The sequence below is a fragment of the Syngnathus leptorhynchus genome, chromosome 2 (assembly GCF_054491065.1).
Source record: "Syngnathus leptorhynchus isolate UIUO chromosome 2, UIUO_Slep, whole genome shotgun sequence".
Classification (NCBI taxonomy): Eukaryota; Metazoa; Chordata; class Actinopteri; order Syngnathiformes; family Syngnathidae; genus Syngnathus; species Syngnathus leptorhynchus.
The window spans coordinates 13,954,424-13,962,373 of NC_141196.1; positions in this window are offsets into that span (position 1 = coordinate 13,954,424).

Below are 7,950 nucleotides of genomic sequence, written 5' to 3' on the forward strand. Positions count from 1 at the left end.
AAAAAATTGAATTTTTTTTTATTGTAAAATAAATCAAAATATACTATCATCATCCAAATATTCAACTAGTTTCTTCCTGTTGTTGCTCTGTTTTACCCTTGGGAAACTCCCTTTCTCAGCATCCTTTGTCTGCTTATGCTTTGGGCCGGCTCTAAATGGGTAGCCTGTGTTTTATTATTGTTGTTCAAAGCATCCTTCATCTGAGAAAGTTTAAAAATCAGGAGTCAGGCGTTCCCACTACTTCTAGTGTCAACAGGTCATCCAGTAATCGAACCTCCTGAGGGCCAAAAATCAAGACTCCTCATTGACCTCGCCAAGATCCCGCTCCTTTTCATTTTCTTCTTTGTGTGCTCTCTCTGTCTACTCTTAGCAGGGTGCTACGTAAGTGTAGCCCTCACTTATCCCTCAGTGTGTTCACTATGACTCAGGGAGCCTATCTATGTTTGACAAACCAGTGAGTCATACGCGCCTAATGTGTATTTAATCATTTAAGCTCCAGACCATGACAGGATTTAGGGAAAATGTTGCTTCTTTTCATTGAGCCACATTTTCTTGTGCTTCAAGCGGATGTTTCCCAAGCATTATGGAGCTCTGTCACGGAGGGTGTGTGTGTGTGGGGGGGGGGGGGCATCCTTTGGGTTTCACCTCTGCAAGAATAGTAAATGCAATCGATGGAAACTGTTGGAAACTGTTTTGGTTATGAAACTGCTTTTATTGAGCCTGTTGCATTAATTACACAGAGTGTGCAGCCACCTGGTGGCTTTCAATCCATCTATCCATTTTTGATCCCAGCATCATCATCAGAGCCCAGCTTTTCCTCTTGCTGGGCTTCTGAACAAAATGATCAAGCATACATCCAAAGACGTATTTGGAATGGACACTACAATGCCAAATGACATGGCTTAATCTCTTGTTGCACCCATAACAAAAAATATTAATCAATATATCACTCAAGGGGAATTCCCAGACTCTTGTTTGCCCAATATTTAAATCGGGAAATTAGCTTACAAGACAGACCGACAACTATTTTGCCAGTCATGTCAAAGGTTTTGAAAAAGTATACGAAGGTCAGCAGATCAGGGATCAAATCAACAATTCTCATTTCTTACTTCATCCATTACAATATGGATTTGGACCAAATCACTCAACTGAGTCAGCCCATTGCTATTTCATTGGAAATAAAATCAGATTATTACTTGACAGGTTGACCCGAGGTTAAAAAGCTTACTTTAGTTAGAAAACCGTACTACGACACTTAACCAATAACTTAACCTAAACCCTAACTCCGTATTCCTCTAAACCTAGTTTGAAAACAACTGTAGTTGGTAAGGTTAACTTGTCATGAGGATCTTTAACTATATAGCGTTAAAGCACAATTCAAAGTTCATTTACATAGTCGTGATTGTCTTTACTATATGGAGACAAAGATTCGAGGACAAATCAAATGGAAAAGATAAACAATTACAATGGACTCTTATGTAATAGTTGTAATGTCATATAGTTCATCCAATTGGAGTGCCCATAGCGTGACGTCATCGCACTGTTCTGCAATGCTGGGCCGCACCATTAATTTTTCATACAGGAAATAAATAAAAACTGTGATGATAAAGCATTTATTAACATGACATTCATAAATGTAAACATAAATTAATTGCTTTTTATGAATAAGGGCCTTGACAAATGTGGTAAATTGCGGAGCGGCTCATTTTGCACTTTCTGGGAGGGGCATGTCCAAAAGGATTAATTTAGTATACATAATGTGATTTGTCAAAGCTAATGTAATGTGCCTTCAACTTTGAAAATTATTGCTGCTACTGTGGTGTAATTGTGCATGAATAGTATGTCGGGATTTTTTCCTGAAAAACAACAATAATTTTTTGTGTTTAAAAAAAAAAAAAATCAATTTGGAGACAATGATAGTTAGATTTATGATTGTCATGAAATTAATTTCATCTGAGCTCTTTCACATTTTTAAAAAAGTGTAGTTTCCTTTCAGTATTAAAGCAGACTCTGCAGGTTGCAGCACATCTGTGTTGAAATGACGTCACGCAAGCTAATCAGCCATAAACCTCTGCCACCATTCGCTCACTGCTGACACTCACCTCTCCTGTCCATTAGAACTCATGGCGCGCTGTAAAATATGACAGGGCACAGGTCTCGTTGACTAATGCATAACCCCCCACATAAAAAATCCATTTAGAGTTTTTAATATGCAATGAGAAGTAGGGGGGTTTATGTCTGTGGCTGAAAAACATTTTCATGCTCTCTCTCGCCTTACAGTGTTAGGTCGGGCATTTCTGAATTAAAAGAACAGGTCAAGAACAGCATTGGCAGAGAGCAAACAGATGATGAGTCTCATCATGCTTGTGTGGAATTGGAGCACAAAAGCACCGGTGAAGAAATGTAGCCAAGAGTGGGAGGTTGCAAAGACTAGAGAGACAAAGAAATAAGAGATGAAAGCTAATTTGCTTAAGCCTTCTCGACCCAGCCGTGCTACCATAGTTACTGCTTGTTTGAAGCTATACGGAAGTGACTCGGACACATTTGGGCATATCCTCCCATTTATATTTAAGTCAGTTTCTTACGTGCACCAATTCCTTCATAATTTCCATGAGATATTTCAAATGAGAGATACTGCAAGGATTGGGGAAATACGAAAAGAAAGCAAACTCTACCCATGTGCACAGTTAGCGTGCTTGTGCTGGGAACAAAAGTAGGGCTATAAATGAGAAGTTAATGTGCGTAGTGGATCTGCACGTTCTACTGATTTTCATCATTGACGTATGTGTAGCTCATCTACAATCTACTTTGAAGGCGCATGTGTCTTTTTAATCACTTTTTAATAAATCCAATACAAGCAATTCAATCAGAATCCTGCGTTCCTAACTAAATACTTGGGAAACATTGTAAATTGAGAGTTGACCGGGTTGCCAAGCAACGCCATGCGCATGTGGCGCATCAAACAAACACAAAAACAATCAAAAATTCACAGTCGATTATTAGAATAATGCCGCTTGTGATCAGCATTTCAACTCAGTCTCATTAGCGTGTGTCAATGCTCCTCACAGAAAGAAAAAGTCCACTGGCGCTGATCCAGTTTTAGACCTTAGTACAACTTCTGGAGCACAGAAATCCACTTCAGTCTGTTTTGGTACAGCAAGTGGTGTATAAATGAAGCTTGACTGATTGATTTATTAAAATATTGAAATGAGAATCAAGTCAAACAATTGGTGACTGGTGCTTAAAACATCTGTCTCACAGTTCTCAGGTTCAGTGTTTGAATGAGGAGTTAATTAGCGTGTTCTACCTTCAATGGGATTCTCTCCAGGTCCTGTGTCTTGCCGTATATTCGAAAATACGTGACATGTTGATTTCACTGAAAACTCGAGATTGCTCATTTGTGAGTGTGAATGGTTGTTTGTCTACATGTGGATGGCAATTGGCTGGCGACCAGTAAACTGTGCACCATTTGACTCACCAAGACTCAATTGAGATTGGTGCCAAGCGGTATAGCAAATGGATGAATGATGTGAATCAGTACAGCCGCTAACAGATGGCACAGTACTTATTACTTATGTTTGCCTCGGTAATAACAATCAATTATTAATCTTTCATAATGTACTTATATCCTCAAACCAAAAAATCTCATTACATTTCCCCATTTAAAGTATGAAAAAGCAGATTAGCACATAATCATTCAGACTAGTTAATCACAGTGATGGCTGACCTGAGTCAACAGTGGATTATTGCAAAGCCTGAGCCGGGGAGACAATCAACCATTGTTTCAGCTGCCTGTCGGTTCCAGTTAGGTTGCCACTGGAGAGTGGCGGCGGCCTGGTTGCTCACCTGGCAACTACTGTCAGGCGACGGTCTGGAGAGGACGCGCACAAGCTGCTCGAGGTTATCGCGGGGCCAGTCAGCACACTTTTGCAACTAAAATCATTTTGGGATCTCATAGGATACTAAAGCAAAAGTGACAGACGATACGAGAAATATCACAGAGAGGTAATATCTTTGCAGATCACATATATATGCTTGTAGGAAAACAAATGTTCAGATTTATGTTTAGGGTCTTTAATCAGTCTAACATACATGTTCTTGGAAAGTGACAGGAAGCCATCGTACCCCCGAGAACAACTCCAACTCCATAGCACACTTGTGCAAATAGCACTGCAGCTGTGTACATTTCACCAACTTTATCCCCAAATCATTATTTAAATGCTACAATTGATGTAACTTTGTTTAGCTATGCCATATGGTGGCAGGTGGAACAATGAAATGTTCAAAGTTACGATACAATTAGCTTGCGTAATCACCTGCTGCCATGTATATAACACAATAACTGTTGTTTTGGCTAAAACAAGTTAGGATATTACATTGAGACAGTTTGCTAATGAATCGAGGCAAGCTCATCACGACATCAGTTCATATGTTATTATGATATTTTTGTTTGGTGGTGTGCTGTGAAATTTTTATACTGTAACATAATGCCAAGCTGTCCTTGGAGATAGCGGCGTGAAAATAAGGTGGCAGAAAGTCGGTCTAAATTTACAGGGTTAGAGGTTAATTGTTAGGATCGAGGTTACAGTGAGGGTTGGAGCACAGGCAAGCAAATTCGGAGCTCCAGTTTTCTACTAGGTGGCGCAGCAACAGGGAGAGCGCACAGCTCTCAGAGTCACAATTAACGGCACATATGTGCTTCTGACATGTAGAGACTCTACCGCACGGTTAGTACGCTGCATTTAAATGGAATGAAAGGAACGGCATTGATTGTCCATGAGTGAAGTCAGATTGACCACTCCCACAGCAGCGCAGCCCTCCCTACTTGGAGAGGCCCCGGTTTGGGCTCATCATTGGTTCCAACCCACCGACGCACAAAGTTAGACCACGTGCCTACACACGTCACAAATGTTGATAAAACCTGTTGTCATTTTCAGCATTGTCATTGTTACTTTGAATTTACACCAAAAAGCCGAGGCCTGCTCAGTTGACAATATTTTTTTTATGTAGTGCACGTTTGACCATATGTGTTTGCATGACAGCTCTTGTAACTAGCACAAGACAAGAGCTAATGGAATCATGTCGATGCATTTTGATCAGAGGCTTCCCGACACAGCATCCAAAGATGGCAAACATGCCTGTTCATAGCAACAAAAGCCCATGCCTCAATGGGAGCATACAAGAGAATTCAAATCAAAAGGCTACATACAGTAAAGTGTCTATATGGAATGAATGACCATTAGAGGAGGTGTGTCAGCTCCGAATTAACCTCATTAAAGAATAAAAGAGGACAGAAAGGTGATTACAAGTCCAAAAGCACGCTGCGTAACCCAGGGTCACCCTTCTTAAGTGCTAAAATGTGTTGTGAATTTAAATTCAGAAAGGTGCATACATAGTTATGGCTAGTTAAACGTGTGATGGCCTATCATCTGGATGTACAATGGAGGATCGTTCACAGCCCTGTAGTGAATATAAATAAGTGGACACAAGTCAAAGAGACAAAAAGTTGTTTTTCACAGCTGCACGAGTGATTGATTAGAAATGGTTGTTTTGGCAGTTACAGGTCTTTCGTATCCATACAGGAACTACCTAGGATACAAAATCTCAATTATATTAATCATCTTAATAACACTTAATTGGACTCATTTGTTACCATTATGTAATTACGGGGCGCTTAAATAATTCTGTGTGAGTATGTTATGAAGGAAGAAAGAAGTAACAGTACTCCCTGTCGGACGACTTCTTTGGCAAGTCTAGCGAGAGTGTGCCACGGTCTCAACACATCTGTTTATTTTCTTAGAGCTTTGTCAAAAGCCATGTGCTGCTTGGTCAGCCTGGCACGCAGCAAACGTTGTGCCGGGGAGAAGCACATACAGGAAAAGAGAAAAAAAAAAAAAATCACCATCAAACCAGCAAAATGGTCCATATAGAACAAGTTATAGATCTTTGTGCTCAACTCGTGAAAAATGGGAGCAAATACACAGACATTGTTTACATTTTTGTTCACTATCTTTATCTCTTCACAACAAACATTTTTAAAAGAGCGTGTGAAACAGGAAACGTTACAAATTGAGTGCACTATGATATAAAATATCTTCATCCTTGCATTCTTGCACAATAGCTGAGTTTAAGTGTGTAAGCTTTCCAATGTGGCGGTTAAAAAGTCCAGTAAATCACTTTGTACGAGCTTTTAAATCAGGAAACGGTCAACATTTATCATGCGTAACATTACCTTCATGGTATCAGAAAGTATTGAACCATGTTTTTACTGCAGTCAGCCTGCCGTTTCGACATCCACATCCTTTGAGAATTTGCTCTTGCATAACTTTGTGATATAGGCCCACGTCAGAAACGTGAATATTGACAGAAACATTTTCACAGTAGATCTGCCAGAAAATAAGAAATGCCGCTTTCCAAAACCCGTTGGATACCTAGTTTTACTTTTCCTGTCGTTCCACTTAATCTTCCTACTTTGTCATCCTCTTTTTCTTCTTCATGGGTTTCTGTCGTGACCAAGGGTCATGGATGAGTTTGTCTGGTTTTGATCATTTTCAGGACCAGCCTCTTTAATCACACACAATTACACACTCACAAAACACAGCCCAAATGATCCAGTAAATTACGGTACACAGCACGCACGTTTTCTTGCAGGTCTCACACGCACACTGAAAACAAGTGTCACATTTCATGAGCTGAACTAAATTGCTAAGCATATTTGTTTTGCCGGCTTGCAGATGACGAATCTAAGAAAATATAACAACTACTGTATGCTTATGAGATTACTGTATGAGAAAACTCTGGCACGGGTCAGGTAATATCAGTCCGTTTATGATTTAATGACTAAATTAAGGTCTAATATTAGGTTATCTTTTTCATGTTTTTTTTTGTATATGGGTGTATTGTTGTGTCTGTATGGCCACCTATCAATTCTCAATTCTCGTATGTTATCTGCCTATTTCAAAAAAAAAAAAAAAAAAAGGGTATTTGAGCTGACCATTCTGAATTATGCCAAATTCCAATTTCAGTTCCGTACAAGGATAGTTAAATTAACCAGCAGTGAATTCATTCAGGAGCGATCCGTTTGCAGTCTGGACGCAGATTGCCAAACATCTCCTACTTTGGAGGGAGACTCAGAGCTCTTCAATTGTGCAACAGAAAGTTGTTAACTCTGTTAAGAACAAAAGAGGCAATATACCACACTGTCCCATACCATGCCGTGCAAACTGGTGTCCGTTTTCATATTCGACAGGAAGATACTTATCAATATATATGGACTTTTCTTGTTTCTACTGCCTTCAAGTGGATAAAGAAACTGCCTTCGGAACTTAATTTGGTCTTTATGAAACAACGCATGTCAATAAAAAAAAAAAAAAAACTTACATCACTTCAAGGAGGATGACAGACTTCAGACGAATCACATCATGCAAACACACAGATGGATGGTGAGATTAAGGCGATTTGCAGTCAAAGCAAGTTGCTTTTTTTAGGTTGTTGACGTTTATTTTTTTTTTTGCAGTGCCGCTTTGACAGGAAATGAAGTTAAATTAGGTATGAAAAAAAAAAAAAAGAAAAGTGTGCTCCGGATGTAACAGGAGGACCTTTTTTTTTTTTATCGAGCCATTTCATATGTGCATTTTATATTCCATGTTTTCACATTTAGAAATCCCCCCTGGGAGCCAAATATTTAAAAATACATCATGTTTTGGAGACCCCCCCTCATCCCACCCCCTGTCAACGAATATTACCAGGCTGTTTCCTATTCCTTTCCAACATAAAATTTCCATATGGGAATACCCAGAGCACAATACAAGCTATTGAATACTGCTGGCACTAATTGATTTTTCAGTGTGTGCATGTGCTGGATTAGCATCATATGCCACTGGGATAATGCGGTGCCCGCTTCATGCTAACAATCAAAGAATGCTGACAAAAAAGTTCAGGGGCTGATGG